Here is a 15,000-nt window from a genome sequence, read left to right on the forward strand (position 1 = left end):
AAAAGTGCCGTGAGTTCCCTGTCTTCAATCCCATACGGGCATCTACTTGGTCTCTTGTTTTTTGAAAGGTTTGTTCACCTCATAACAATGTTTAATTGTAAAGGTCACTGACTTGCCTTTTTTTCTCTCTTTTTCTTTTTCCTTTTCTTTCCTTTCTTAATTTAACGCTCTTAAGTTCTCCCCCCCCCCCCCCTTCTTTTCTTGATTGTAACCCCCCTTCTTTTATTGTCCTATTGTTAAAAACCCCCCCCTCTTTTTCATTTTCTTAATTTTTTATTGTTTTAATCAACAATTGTGTTTTATTTCACGGGGTGCTGGTTGCCCGACCTTGCCCTGGAACCGGAGCAACAACCAACATCCTGTGGCCAACGCCGGTATCAGCTGGACTTTCACTCCCTCCTGTTTCCATCTTCCCTTTCTTCTTTCTAAACCCCCCCCCCCTTTTTTAAACACTCCAAGGACTCTCCAGTCCCCCAGCGATCCAACACCCAACATGTCCATTCCCCTTAAAAACCGCTTTTCCGCACTGGCTTCTTCTCCTCCTGGGGGGTTGGGGGGCGGGAGTGCATTACACCACTCTCGTCCCTCCCTCCCCACGGGGAGAATGGCACGACCCTCACACCCACATAGTCTCCCAACACACCTTTACTTACAAACTAAAACATACTTCAAAATACTCCAGGCCATTCACCACTCAGAAATACTCAACACTACACTCAACAATCACACATTCCCACAGGGCATGATGAGGAAGGTGACTCGCCTCACCTCCTTCATCAAGCCCGCCTCACCAAATGAAATAACCCGGCTCAAGGTACAGCAAAACACAGACACATGGATGCTTAACAACATGTACATTCTCCGCTCACACTATGACACACTCATCGCTGAGGGACTGGAGACCATCCCCCCTTTTAATCAAATCCCTTTTGATAGAGCGATCCGGTGGGGGAAGTCGGGATACGGGAGGAAGCTCACCTCCTCCTCCGTCAACACCTTACGGGACATTACAGCAAAGAGCCCGTCAACGGAGGAGGAGGCTTCCCCTTCCCGGCTCTCCCCCCTGGACGACTACCCTCCACTCCCCAGCCCAGTTAACCCTCTTTTCCAACAGCAACATCCCACTCACCCTCCCACCTCCCCTCTTTTCACTACCACCTCACCTGTCACTTCCTCCCCCCCTCCACCTCTAACTCCGCACACTCCTCTCCCTTGGTTTCAACCTCCTCCTACTTCTCCACCTTCTCCCCTCCTTACCACCCCTTCTCTCCCCCTTCCAGCCCCCCACAGAGACCCCTGTACCCCCAAGGAGGGCGTGGGAAATCCGGACCGGGCGTCTCCGCCCATAACGGTAAAGGCGGAGATCCATTCCCTTCCTCCCCGAGCCAGTGATCGGTTGCGAGGCCGTCGGGCGGGGCGCCCCGACGCTGCCCCCACGTCCTCCTCCCCTCCTCCTTCTCCTCCCTCTTCCCCGACCCCTACCCCCTCACACACGACCGGACCACACCCACCACAAACGCACTCCCTCAGCAATGTTGCTCTCCCATGCAGTAATACCATCTCCTCCTCTCCCTCCACAGACACATCTCATCAGCAGAGGGAACCAGAGCTGGTTGCCGCGGAGCCTGCTGACGTTACAACAGCTACGGAGGCGGGCATGAAAAACATGACGACAACAGGGAAAAATAAAAGCGTTGTGCTGACTTTGTCCCCACCACCTGATCTGCCCGCCTCAAACTCCAGCAGTAACTCCGCGACACCGCCTGGTTCCCCAGGACGCCCGGAACCACACACGCACGCACACACGTACAATAAAATCAAGGACTGGTCGCTGGAGGTGTGTAAGACGACCCTGGTCTTAGGGGACTCGAACCTCTCCCGCATCCCTTCATTCACAAACCCACACATTCAGGTAGACAGTTACCCCGGTGCAAACTTTCATCACATACACTCACTTTTAAGGAAGCTCACCCCCCACCCACAAACACTCCAAGTCATACTCTCTGTCGGCCTCAATAATTGTCTCTCACTTCACTCACACACCACCATTTTTAAACAGTTGCAACAGCTATGGAAAACCGCACACCTCACCTTCCCCAACGCCACAATCTATATCCCCATACTTAATTTCTCACCTTCCCTAGACCCCTGTAAGATAGCCTCCCTTCACTACCTCAACACCCTCATCTCCACCAAATACAATTTTATACCAGAGATCAACCCCCTTCTGTTTCAGGTCAGCACCAAGGATAACATACATTGGACACCCCGGACGGCGGAGATGTTGTTCAGGTACTGGAAGCAACATTTAAACTACTGACGGGGGAGGAAAAGAACCATCTATCTCCCCCTCCATCCAACATAACAAACCTCTGTGCTGCTCTCTCCCTCACACCCGCGCAGCTGGAGATACTGGAAAAAGGACTTACCTTCATCCCCACACCAAAACCCCCCACCCGACCGGAGCTCAGGGGGGACCTCCACACCTTTCACAGGAGGCTTAAGTTACTCGATCACTTCTGGGGAGCACCGGGGCGAGAGCCTGTGCCGTTCACTGGACCGTCCTCCTGGGAACCCTACACCAACACCCTTTCACCCCACATCACCCAACTCATCCAGAAAAATTTAGCAGCACTTACACAATGGCGCCCCCTTGCACACACGCAGCCTAACATTAGCCAGCAACACAAACACATTCTTAAAACATTGGGTAACAACAAACACATAGTCATCAAACCAGCCGACAAAGGGGGCCAGATTGTATTACAGGACAGACATAACTACATATTAGAAGCAGACAGACAGTTAAATAACAACACATATTATGCACCACTCACGCACTCACTACAACTAGAAACACAACAACTTATAAGAGACATCACACATAGCCTACACAACAATCAGTACATCAATGCAAAACAAAAAAATATCTGGACGGTCCGGATGAACCCAGGCCTCGCCTCTTCTACCTGCTCCCCAAGATCCACAAGCCTCCTGTGACCTGGACGGTCCCCTCCGTTATTCCGGTCGGCCGCCCTATAGTCAGCGATTGCGGTTCCGAGTCCTATAACATCACCGAATACATCGACCATTTTATTAACCCACTTTCCCAACTCCACCCCAGTTATCTTCAGGACACCTACCACTTTATCAATAAAATTAAAAACCTCCAGGTACCCGGTCATACCTTTCTCTTCACCATAGACATAGATTCACTGTACACTAATATAGAAACCCCCCTCGGCCTCATTGCCATTCAAGACCTCTTTAGTAAACACCCCGACCCATCCAGACCAGACAAGGAAATCATTCAACTCCTCAGCATCACCCTGACTCGGAACGACTTCACCTTCAATAATAAACATTATCTCCAGCTGTGCGGATGTGCAATGGGCCGGAAATACTCCCCGGCGTATGCAAACATCTACCTGGCCCATTGGGAGAGAACAGCATTCAATAAACTCCATTACAAACCCCTTTTATATTTCCGGTACCTGGACGACATCTTCGGCCTCTGGGACCACACTGAAGAGCACTTTCACACATTTTTGGACATCTTAAATACACATCACCCCAAGATTAAGCTCAAACATACCCTCCAACACCTCTCGGTCGAGTTCCTTGACACCAGGGTCTTCTTTCAAGGATCCAGCGACCAGAACAAGACCCTGGCCACCAAAGTCCACTTCAAAGACACCGACCGGCATGCACTCCTTCATAAATCCAGTTATCACCCCAAACACACGTACAGGGGTCTCATCAAGTCTCAGCTGATCCGGTTCCACAGGATCTGCACCCTCCCGGGCCACGTCGAGGAGGCGACCAGCACCCTCTTTGGCGCGTTGAGGCTCAGGGGTTACTCGAGGCGCTTCCTTAGGACGATCAAGGCGGAGGTCGCCGACACCTTCAGAGGCGGCAGGGGCACCCCACAAAAACCGGCCCACTCCCTCGTCCCTTTAGTTTTAACATTTTCAAACTGCACTCACAATTTTTTAAAAGCTATTAAAGATAATTTCCAGGGGACGAGGGAGCACTGTGCCGCCCTGGGGGCCAGTCGTGTGATCTCCGCCTTTCGTAGAAGTAAAAACCTTAAAGATATCCTGGTCCATACGGACCTCAATAAGAGAGAGACCAGGAGGGAAGCGCTTCGAGGTTCGGAGATCGGTTTTATGCGTCTCCCCCACGTTTTTAACCCCCAGAGTAGACTCGGTTTTAACTTGGGGCAGGCCCTGCCGCCCACAGCCTCCAATGTAGTTTACGCTGTGAGGTGCGGGGCCTGCCACAGGTTGTACGTGGGGGAGACAAAGAATGAACTGCACCTGCGAATCAAGCAGCACTTTTATATGATCAACAGGGGGAATGGCACGAGCGTCCTATATGTTCATTTTAAACTCCATGGCTCACACGGTCTCCAGAGTGTGGGCCTGGAGAGCAGCAAGCGGTGGAGCACGGCGCAGCGGCAAGCGGCGGAGAGGAAGTGGATCCACAGACTGGGGACCATAGACCCTCACGGGCTAAACGAAAAATATTAACCCAGTCTGTGGCTCTTTTAAGCCCCCCCCCCCCCCCCCTTTCTTTCTTTTACCTTCTCCCTCCATGGATCGCCCCGTCAGGTTTGTTTCCGTCCCCCCCTTTTACATCTGGGAGCCTTGTCTGCCATACTTTTAACCCACCCCCCCTCCACAGCCCCACCATGGTACCCCTTATATTTGTTATTTATTTTGTCTTTCACGTGTGGGTGTTTTTATAATATTATGCATGGTTCTTTTATCCACCTTTTTCAACCTCTTTAACTGGTTTGTCTATTTATTTATATTATATATCTGTTATTTATACCTTAATTTATTTATCTATTTAATTCCCCCCATGGTGGGGCCACACCTCCCCTATACTGCCCTCCTCCCCGCTGGCAGACGAGGCCCCCTTTTGGACGTTTTTTTAGGACTCCTTTCTTATAAAACCCCCCCGCCCCCTCTTTTAACGGCAGTCAGGGGATGATTTTATTGAACACAATTTTACACATTTTTAAAGCACTTATCCCTTTTAACCAGTGTTTCCTTTCCACACCTGCATGGTTTTACCCTTTTTCCCACCCGTTTTAATAGCACTTACCTTTTAGATGTGGTGTCTGTGTATTTTTGCTATATTTTATTTATTAGTGTATTATATTATATATTGTGTTATGTTTATGTTTTTATTTATATATTTATTAAGGAAACACTGTGTATTATTTTGTTTTAATTTCTTATCCCCTGCTGTCCGTTTTTATGAATTTTATTTCTAGTCCTTTTAAAACGAGGGTTCCTTCGATGGATGGACCTGTACCCCCCCGGGTTGAACATGGAGCTTTTATCCTGTTTTAACTTTTAACCTCCCCTCCCCTTATAACACTCCCTCTCCAACTGCCCCGCTGGCGGGTGCTCTACTGCGAAGCTGTTTTAACCAAAACATTTTTTACAGTTTTTATTCCTTTCTTTTCCTTTTTTTTTATCTTTTAATTGTTTCAAAACTGTTATTGTAATTTGATTAAAACATACTTCTTAAAACTGTATTCTTTTATTTCTATTTTGTTGTGTTTTAGGGTTGTTTAACCTTCTCATTTATTTTTCCTTTAAATGGTTTGTAAACCATTATTTATTATTTATTATTTTCCATTTACTTTTTAAGGTTCATTTTTAATATTTTATTCTTTTATCCCTTTTATTTATTTTAGGGGTCTTTTATCGAAGCTTGTTTTAAAGGGCAGCCCCCTTGTGCCAGTGCCCCTCGTGGCCCTCTTAGGAGGGCCGCGCTTCCCAACAAACCTAACCCTAACCCTAACCCACATGCGCAGTGGTTGTGTGCGGTCACGGTAACCATTCACCCACGGAGCATCTCTATGTCTCTCGACGTCCCCGGGCTCATTCTGACATTACAGAGACTTTTTTCATTTTTTTTAAAAATTGCTTTAATTTTCAAGTTATTGGCTTTAATATGGCTGAAGCTGCCTCTTGGAATTGTGGGTAATTACCAATACCGCTGTTTAAGTATGGATGTATTAACAATTCTCATGACATATTCATAAAACGGTAACTTTTAACAGTTGTGTGCTGATTGATGAGACCAGCCACAAACGTAATCCCACTTCTGTTAGCCACAGCTTCCATCGTAGTACAGTTTTGACATGAGTACACACACACACATAGACACACATGTATAGTGTGTTTGTACATATATATATATATATATATATATATATATATATATATATATATATATATATATATATATATATATATATATATATATATATATATATATATATATATATATATATATATATTATACACACTATAAAAGTAAAAAAAAAGTAGTTTGTTTTCAAACCGCTCTCCTATACCTTTTCAGGTTTTCCTCTTTAGACATTATTACTCACCTGTTCTAACCTACACCTGCCCCGGACCTGCTATGTCCATAGCACGTGGTCACTGGGGGGGATCCCCTCGTTATCAACCCCTGTTCAAGACAGCATATGGACCACACACTACCAAACATAACTAGGAATTCCAGAGCTATTTATAGCACTCAAACTGTCAACCCTTCTCACTCACGGTGCCATTTAAAAAAAAAAAAAATTCTAAGACCATTTCCATGTCTGATAACGTCATTGGGCTCATCCTCACATCACAGATACTTTTTCATATTTTAAATTGCTTTAATTTTCAAGTTATTGGCTTTAATATGGCTGAAGCTGCCTCTTGGAATTGTGGGTAAACATGAGCCATCACGTTGCTTAGTTGTTTTGCTATGTTTTGAACGTCGCATTGAATCAAGCAGTTATCAATTCTTTTTCCAAATGTCAGTTGGAAACTAGATGCAGTACCGTTTTTCAGCCACAACAAAGTGCCGTTGGGATGGTGGCGCTGTTTTACCATTTTGTTATGGTTAATGTTAATTAATATGTTAAGATGCTTTATTACAGGGAGCACTCACGAAAATCCCACATAAATATATTCAGTATATATATATATATATATATACCTCCTGTGTCTTATAGAGGACGAAAAATGTCTTAAGTATAAATAAATGAATGCATTAATAAATGTATAACTAAATACAGGAATAAATGTATTCAGACATCAACGCTGTGTACAAGAAGGGGATGAGTCGACTCTTTTTCTTGAGGAAACTTGGATCCTTCAACGTGTGCAGCAAGATGTTGAAGATGTTCTACTGTTGTGGCCAGTGCACTGTACTTCTCCATAGTCTGCTGGGGGAGCATGTTGAGTTTTATCAGCAGAGTGGTGCTGCTGACGATGCGTAGGAAGGAGGCTGACGACTTCTCTCATTTTAGGAAATTTATTTCAGAACAATGAAATGTGGCCATCTGCCAGTTGGGTTGAGCGCGGACTGACTGGAATATGAAAAACGTCACGCATAAAAATGTCCATGTACGGGAAGTCCATTAAGTCAAAATACAATACATGAACATTCATCACATTAATTATTGTGTGTGCTCTTGCGCCCTCTTGTGTCGCTAAGAGTAAACAATATTTACAGTCATGTAACCTGAGAACATGAAAAATAGGCTTACATTTTAACAGAGCAGCATTGGAGCCGGAGACACCAACAGACTTAACAAACTGGTTAAGAAGGCCGGCTCCATCATCGGCTGTAAACAAGACTATCTGGAACAGGTGGTGCAGAGGAGGACACTGAAGAAATTATTATCCATATTGGATTACCCGGACCACCCTCTCTACCACCTACTGCAGGGACAGTGGAGCACTTTCTCCAACAGACTGATCCAGCTCCGCTGTCACAAGGACAGGTACAGGAGAACGTTCCTGCCTACCGCAATCAGACTGTATAACAAATCACCTCGGGCCAAATAATGATTTCAATTAATGAAAGTGACAACTCGGGTCCTGTTCTGACTTCTTATCATACAATACACCTGAATACATGGAGCCACAAAAGATAGATGGATAGATAGATAGAGAGATAGAGAGATAGAGAGAGAGAGATAGTAACTTTATTGATCCTGCGAGGGGAAATCATTTTCTTGCAAGCAGCAATAGGTTGCAGCTAAGAACAGGTAAAAATAACAGGGTAAAAATTGAAATAAAATATAAAAAATGCACATGTCAATACACACAATATATACAATTATAATAACAGAGTAAAGATTTTAGATAAAGAATGCACACTATATACAATTAAATATAATACTAGAATAATATCAAATAAACAGTGTAATGATTGCCAGAAGTCTGCCTGCTATGTACAGCTAATGTGAAAGGGGAACCCGTGGGTTACGTTCCTTCACCTATATAAAGTACTGTCATCTTATTAGTTGCCAGTATTTTTAACACAGGATATAAATAGGATCTGTTATTGTTATTGTTGTAGTTGTGTTGACCGGTGTTTTGTAGAAATTGTGTCGGGGGGAAGTGACGCGAGGGAAGATTGTGAACGCACACTGGAGGAAGCGAGCTCCGTTCAGTGGACTCAGGAGAGCACCGTTTGCCGGCGATTGCTCAGCCACGGATCCAAATCAAGACTTTAAGGGATTATCAGGCTGGAGTCTTCGCTGGGAACGGCACAGAGGGCCACCATCGGGACGAGCTGTGGTGAGGTAGCGCGGGTTCGGTGGATACAGGGACCGCGGCGTCTCGCCACGCATCCGCCGGTTATTGACTTTGCCTCGGCGGATTGTTTTTTTTGTCATCGGACTATTTTTCGTTACTTAAAGGAACTTTCTGAACTAATGGGATTCGGGCTTTGTGGTGATCGTTTGTAAATGTTTACTTTATTGTGCCGAAGTACGGCGGGAGCCTCACGGTTATTTTAGTTTTGTTGTTTGTATGCCGAGTGAGATTTGAGTTATATTAATATATTGTTTTACATTTACCTCGCAGTGTGGTTTCTTTGGTGTCTGGTGTGGTCTATCCTTATAGGGAATACTAGGGAGATCATAGTCAGCGTGTTTTTCTACCTTCCACCAGGTTAGTCAGGCAGATTTAGTGTATGTACTTTTTCTTTTTAGGTTTATATAATTAGGTGAATTGTTACAACGTATCCAAATGTACCAGTCTAATGTTACTGTAGCTAAATGGTTATCTAAAAAAGCTCAAGTCTGCATAAAAAATTTACCATTGCCACTGAATTACTTGACAAGTGAAATTTTTTCGATTTGCCTTTTTTTTTTTTTAACTATGAAGGACACTAAAGGCAGTATATGGGAGACTTCAAGAGGATGCTTCTAAATTAGTTTGAAAGGAGAGATTCCCACTGATGCAGCCTACAGAAGGCATGTAACAGCATCATTCCACACATCTCACTCTGTCCCCTTTGCTGTGTTACTATAGCCGCGCTTCCATGAAGAAGTTCTTGGGAATTTTAGTCTTGGAACTACTTTTCAAAGAATGAGTGCATGTAACTTAGTAGTAGGTAACCTCACGGTGACTTTCAGAAGAATGTGAACCACTGACATCTTGTGGTGAAGTCATGAAACAACATTTTTTTATTTTTGGGATAAACCTATGTTGTTAGAGATGTTTATGACTGCAATCTGTTCGACACACATCAAGTGCAACTTTTTCAAGCTTGTTGGTTGTCGTAGCTGAGTGGTTAAGGCGATGGACTATAAATCCATTGGGATCACGTGCAAAGCATGCAAAGCACGCGCTCTACCACTGAGCTACATCCCCCAAAAATACCCAACAAATTCTCTACCTTGCTTCGAGATGCCTAAATAGAGGAAGTAATATGACAAAAAACAATGGATGCAGATTTTTATTTGACCTTTTTTATTGTGAAACGCAACTACAATGTTGTAAAGGAAGTTGATATTGTCAATGTGACAACATAGACAAGGAACTGTTTGCTCAATCAACAATTTGTGTCAAAGCAGCAACTTTGAGGCTGATCTTTGTCCAAGCTGAACCTGAAATGTCTCAGCATGGAGGTTCTATGGTGAGGCCACAAAGCGGAATAGTGTCTTTCGTTGTTGGCAGGGTTTGAACCTGCGTGGGAAGATCCCAATGGATTTCTAGTCCTTCGCCTTAACCACTCGGCCACAACAACTCACGGGACAGTTTTAAACAAACTTTCATAAATTCTGGGAACTGTCTCAGTGGCTGAAAAAGACACTTATTAAGTGCATTTTTCTGTAACACAGTTGGTTGATTTTGGTTGCCTTACTGATACTTGGTGCAGTTATTCATTTGCTCGACATATGTTTGGTTTGCCATGTTTCTAAACTCAATAATTCTTACCAGCGACTATAATACCTGATGGAGATACAGAGGATTGAACCCCGGGCCTCATACATGCAAAGCACGCACTCTAACAATGAGCTACATCCCCCAAAAATACCAAACACCCAACAAATTCTCTACCTTGCTTCGAGATGCCTAAATAGAGGAAGTAATATGACAAAAAACAATGGATGCAGATTTTTATTTGACCTTTTTTATTGTGAAACGCAACTACAATGTTGTAAAGGAAGTTGATATTGTCAATGTGACAACATAGACAAGGAACTGTTTGCTCAATCAACAATTTGTGTCAAAGCAGCAACTTTGAGGCTGATCTTTGTCCAAGCTGAACCTGAAATGTCTCAGCATGGAGGTTCTATGGTGAGGCCACAAAGCGGAATAGTGTCTTTCGTTGTTGGCAGGGTTTGAACCTGCGTGGGAAGATCCCAATGGATTTCTAGTCCTTCGCCTTAACCACTTGGCCACAACAACTCACGGGACAGTTTTAAACAAACTTTCATAAATTCTGGGAACTGTCTCAGTGGCTGAAAAAGACACTTATTAAGTGCATTTTTCTGTAACACAGTTGGTTGATTTTGGTTGCCTTACTGATACTTGGTGCAGTTATTCATTTGCTCGACATATGTTTGGTTTGCCATGTTTCTAAACTCAATAATTCTTACCAGCGACTATAATACCTGATGGAGATACAGAGGATTGAACCCCGGGCCTCATACATGCAAAGCACGCACTCTAACAATGAGCTACATCCCCCAAAAATACCAAACACCCAACAAATTCTCTACCTTGCTTCGAGATGCCTAAATAGAGGAAGTAATATGACAAAAAACAATGGATGCAGATTTTTATTTGACCTTCTTTTTTATTGTGAAACGCAACTACAATGTTGTAAAGGAAGTTGATATTGTCAATGTGACAACATAGACAAGGAACTGTTTGCTCAATCAACAATTTGTGTCAAAGCAGCAACTTTGAGGCTGATCTTTGTCCAAGCTGAACCTGAAATGTCTCAGCATGGAGGTTCTATGGTGAGGCCACAAAGCGGAAAAGTGTCTTTCGTTGTTGGCAGGGTTTGAACCTGAGCGGAAAGATCCCAATGGATTTCTAGTCCATCGCCTTAACCACTCGGACACAACAACCCACGGGACAGTGTTAGACAAACTTTCGGAAATTCTAGAAACTGTCTCATTTGCTGAAAAAGACACTTATTAAGTGCATTTTTCTGCAACACAGCTGTTTGATTTTGCTTGATTAGTGATACTTGGTGCAGTCATTCATTTACTTGACATATGTTTGGTTTGCCATGTTTCTAAACTCAATAATTCTTACCAGTGATTATAGTACCTGATAGAGATGCTGGGGATTGAACCCCGGGCCTCATACGTGCAAAGCACGCGCTCTACCACTGAGCTACATCCCCCAAAAGTACCAAACACCCAACAAATTTTCTACCTTGCTTCGAGATGCCTAAATAGAGGAAGTAATATGACAAAAAACAATGGATGCAGATTTTTATTTGACCTTCTTTTTTATTGTGAAACGCAACTACAATGTTGTAAAGGAAGTTGATATTGTCAATGTGACAACATAGACAAGGAACTGTTTGCTCAATCAACAATTTGTGTCAAAGCAGCAACTTTGAGGCTGATCTTTGTCCAAGCTGAACCTGAAATGTCTCAGCATGGAGGTTCTATGGTGAGGCCACAAAGCGGAAAAGTGTCTTTCGTTGTTGGCAGGGTTTGAACCTGCGCGGGAAGATCCCAATGGATTTCTAGTCCATCGCCTTAACCACTCGGCCACAACAACCCACGGGACAGTGTTAGACAAACTTTCGGAAATTCTAGAAACTGTCTCAGTGGCTGAAAAAGACACTTATTAAGTGCATTTTTCTGCAACACAGTTGGTCGATTTTGCTTGCCTTACTGATACTTGGTGTAGTCATTCATTTGCTTGACATATGTTTGGTTTGCCATGTTTCTAAACTCAATAATTCTTACCAGCGACTATATTACCTAATGGAGATGCGGGGGATTGAACTCCGGGCCTCATACATGCAAAGCACGCGCTCTACCACTGAGCTACATCCCCCGAAAATACCCAACAAATTGTCTACCTTTCTTCGAGATGCCTAAATAGAGGAAGTAATATGACAAAAAACAATGGATGCAGATTTTTATTTGAACTTCTTTCTTATTGTGAAACGCAACTACAATGTTGTAAAGGAAGTTGATATTGTCAATTTGACAACATAGACAAGGAACAGTTTGCTCAATCAACAATTTGTGTCAAAGCAGCAACTTTGAGGCTGATCTTTGTCCAAGCTGAACCTGAAATGTCTCAGCATGGAGGTTCTATGGTGAGGCCACAAAGCGGAAAAGTGTCTTTCGTTGTTGGCAGGGTTTGAACCTGCGCGGGAAGATCCCAATGGATTTCTAGTCCATCGCCTTAACCACTCGGCCACAACAACCCATGGGACAGTGTTAGACAAACTTTTGGAAATTCTAGAAACTGTCTTAGTGGCTGAAAAAGACACTTATTAAGTGCATTTTTCTGGAATACAGTTGGTTGATTTTGCTTGCCTTACTGATACTTGGTGCAGTGATTAATTTGCTCGACATATGTTTGGTTTGCCATGTTTCTAAACTCAATAATTCTTACCAGCGACTATAATACCTGATGGAGATACAGGGTATTGAACCCCGGGCCTCATACATGCAAAGCACGCGCTCTACCACTGAGCTACATCCCCCAAAAATACCAAACACCCAACAAATTCTCTACCTTGCTTCGAGATGCCTAAATAGAGGAAGTAATATGACAAAAAACAATGGATGCAGATTTTTATTTGCACTTCTTTTTTACTGTGAAACGCAACTACAATGTTGTAAAGGAAGTTGATATTGTCAATGTGACAACATAGACAAGGAACTGTTTGCTCAATCAACAATTTGTGTCAAAGCGGCAACTTTGAGGCTGATTTTTGTCCAAGCTGAACCTGAAATGTCTCAGCATGGAGGTTCTATGGTGAGGCCACAAAGCGGAAAAGTGTCTTTTGTTGTTGGCATGGTTTGAACCTGCGCGGGAAGATCCCAATGGATTTCTAGACCATCGCCTTAACCACTCGGCCACAACAACTCACGGGACAGTTTTAAACAAACTTTCATAAATTCTGGGAACTGTCTCAGTGGCTGAAAAAGACACTTATTAAGTGCATTTTTCTGCAACACAGTTGGTCGATTTTGCTTGCCTTACTGATACTTGGTGCAGTCATTCATTTGCTTGACATATGTTTGGTTTGCCATGTTTCTAAACTCAATAATTCTTACCAGCGACGATAATACCTGATGGAGATTCGGGGGATTGAACCCCGGGCCTCATACATGCAAAGCACGCGCTCTACCACTGAGCTACATCCCCCAAAAATACCCAACAAATTGTCTACCTTTCTTCGAGATGCCTAAATAGAGGAAGTAATATGACAAAAAACAATGGATGCAGATTTTTATTTGACCTTCTTTTTTATTGTGAAACGCAACTACAATGTTGTAAAGGAAGTTGATATTGTCAATGTGACAACATAGACAAGGAACTGTTTGCTCAATCAACAATTTGTGTCAAAGCAGCAACTTTGAGGCTGATCTTTGTCCAAGCTAAACCTGAAATGTCTCAGCATGGAGGTTCTATGGTGAGGCCACAAAGCGGAAAAGTGTCTTTTGTTGTTGGCAGGGTTTGAACCTGCGCGGGAAAATCCCAATGGATTTCTAGTCCATCGCCTTAACCACTCGGCCACAACAACCCACGGGACAGTGTTAGACAAACTTTCAGAAATTTTAGAAACTGTCTCATTTGCTGAAAAATACACTTATTAAGTGCATTTTTCTGCAACACAGTTGGTCGATTTTGCTTGATTAGTGATACTTGGTGCAGTCATTCATTTACTTGACATATGTTTGGTTTGCCATGTTTCTAAACTCAATAATTCTTTCCAGCGACTATAGTACCTGATGGAGATGCGGAGGATTGACCCCCGGGCCTCATACATGCAAAGCACGCGCTCTACCACTGAGCTACATCCCCCAAAAATACTTAACAAATTGTCTACCTTTCTTCGAGATGCCTAAATAGAGGAAGTAATATGACAAAAAACAATGGATGCAGACTTTTATTTGAACTTTTTTTTTTATTGTGAAACGCAACTACAATGTTGTAAAGGAAGTTGATATTGTCAATGTGACAACATAGACAAGAAACTGTTTGCTCAATCAACAATTTGTGTCAAAGCAGCAACTTTGAGGCTGATCTTTGTCCAAGCTGAACCTGAAATGTCTCAGCATGGAGGTTCTATGGTGAGGCCACAAAGCGGAAAAGTGTCTTTCGTTGTTGGCAGGGTTTGAACCTGCGCGGGAAGATCCCAATGGATTTCCAGTCCATCGCCTTAACCACTCGGACACAACAACCCATGGGACAGTGTTAGACAAACTTTCGGAAATTCTAGAAACTGTCTCAGTGGCTGAAAAAGACACTTATTAAGTGCATTTTTCTGGAATACAGGCGGTTGATTTTGCTTGCCTTACTGATACTTGGTGCAGTGATTAATTTGCTCGACATATGTTTGGTTTGCCATGTTTCTAAACTCAATAATTCTTACCAGCGACTATAATACCTGATGGAGATACGGGGGATTGAACCCCGGGCCTCATACATGCAAAGCACGCGCTCTACCACTGAGCTACATCCC

The 15,000-nt window shown here is 43.4% G+C and overlaps 14 non-coding genes across 14 annotated transcripts in view; all 14 read right to left on the reverse strand.

Annotated features, from left to right (window-relative positions):
• Positions 1 to 9,986: 9,986 nt before the first annotated feature.
• trnas-aga (transfer RNA serine (anticodon AGA)) lies at positions 9,987 to 10,068 on the reverse strand. Its single transcript has one exon. It is a non-coding gene; the product is annotated as a tRNA-Ser (tRNA).
• Positions 10,069 to 10,651: 583 nt separating this feature from the next.
• Positions 10,652 to 10,733, reverse strand: trnas-aga (transfer RNA serine (anticodon AGA)). The gene has a single exon. It is a non-coding gene; the product is annotated as a tRNA-Ser (tRNA).
• Positions 10,734 to 11,319: 586 nt separating this feature from the next.
• On the reverse strand, positions 11,320 to 11,401 carry trnas-aga (transfer RNA serine (anticodon AGA)). The gene has a single exon. It is a non-coding gene; the product is annotated as a tRNA-Ser (tRNA).
• A 209-nt stretch (positions 11,402 to 11,610) lies between these two features.
• On the reverse strand, positions 11,611 to 11,682 carry trnaa-ugc (transfer RNA alanine (anticodon UGC)). The gene has a single exon. It is a non-coding gene; the product is annotated as a tRNA-Ala (tRNA).
• A 304-nt stretch (positions 11,683 to 11,986) lies between these two features.
• Positions 11,987 to 12,068, reverse strand: trnas-aga (transfer RNA serine (anticodon AGA)). Its single transcript has one exon. It is a non-coding gene; the product is annotated as a tRNA-Ser (tRNA).
• A 210-nt stretch (positions 12,069 to 12,278) lies between these two features.
• Positions 12,279 to 12,350, reverse strand: trnaa-ugc (transfer RNA alanine (anticodon UGC)). Its single transcript has one exon. It is a non-coding gene; the product is annotated as a tRNA-Ala (tRNA).
• A 297-nt stretch (positions 12,351 to 12,647) lies between these two features.
• On the reverse strand, positions 12,648 to 12,729 carry trnas-aga (transfer RNA serine (anticodon AGA)). Its single transcript has one exon. It is a non-coding gene; the product is annotated as a tRNA-Ser (tRNA).
• Positions 12,730 to 12,939: 210 nt separating this feature from the next.
• Positions 12,940 to 13,011, reverse strand: trnaa-ugc (transfer RNA alanine (anticodon UGC)). Its single transcript has one exon. It is a non-coding gene; the product is annotated as a tRNA-Ala (tRNA).
• Positions 13,012 to 13,315: 304 nt separating this feature from the next.
• On the reverse strand, positions 13,316 to 13,397 carry trnas-aga (transfer RNA serine (anticodon AGA)). Its single transcript has one exon. It is a non-coding gene; the product is annotated as a tRNA-Ser (tRNA).
• Positions 13,398 to 13,607: 210 nt separating this feature from the next.
• Positions 13,608 to 13,679, reverse strand: trnaa-ugc (transfer RNA alanine (anticodon UGC)). Its single transcript has one exon. It is a non-coding gene; the product is annotated as a tRNA-Ala (tRNA).
• A 297-nt stretch (positions 13,680 to 13,976) lies between these two features.
• trnas-aga (transfer RNA serine (anticodon AGA)) lies at positions 13,977 to 14,058 on the reverse strand. Its single transcript has one exon. It is a non-coding gene; the product is annotated as a tRNA-Ser (tRNA).
• Positions 14,059 to 14,267: 209 nt separating this feature from the next.
• On the reverse strand, positions 14,268 to 14,339 carry trnaa-ugc (transfer RNA alanine (anticodon UGC)). Its single transcript has one exon. It is a non-coding gene; the product is annotated as a tRNA-Ala (tRNA).
• Positions 14,340 to 14,637: 298 nt separating this feature from the next.
• On the reverse strand, positions 14,638 to 14,719 carry trnas-gga (transfer RNA serine (anticodon GGA)). Its single transcript has one exon. It is a non-coding gene; the product is annotated as a tRNA-Ser (tRNA).
• Positions 14,720 to 14,929: 210 nt separating this feature from the next.
• trnaa-ugc (transfer RNA alanine (anticodon UGC)) overlaps positions 14,930 to 15,000 on the reverse strand; it is a 72-nt gene continuing 1 nt past the window's right edge. Inside the window, exon 1 of the tRNA in view lies at positions 14,930 to 15,000. This exon is cut by the window's right edge and continues 1 nt beyond it. This is a non-coding gene — a tRNA (tRNA-Ala).

This window comes from Cebidichthys violaceus, unplaced genomic scaffold (assembly GCF_023349555.1).
Source record: "Cebidichthys violaceus isolate CVI_PGR_0920_01 unplaced genomic scaffold, fCebVio1.0.p SCAF_15, whole genome shotgun sequence".
Lineage (NCBI taxonomy): Eukaryota > Metazoa > Chordata > Actinopteri > Perciformes > Stichaeidae > Cebidichthys > Cebidichthys violaceus.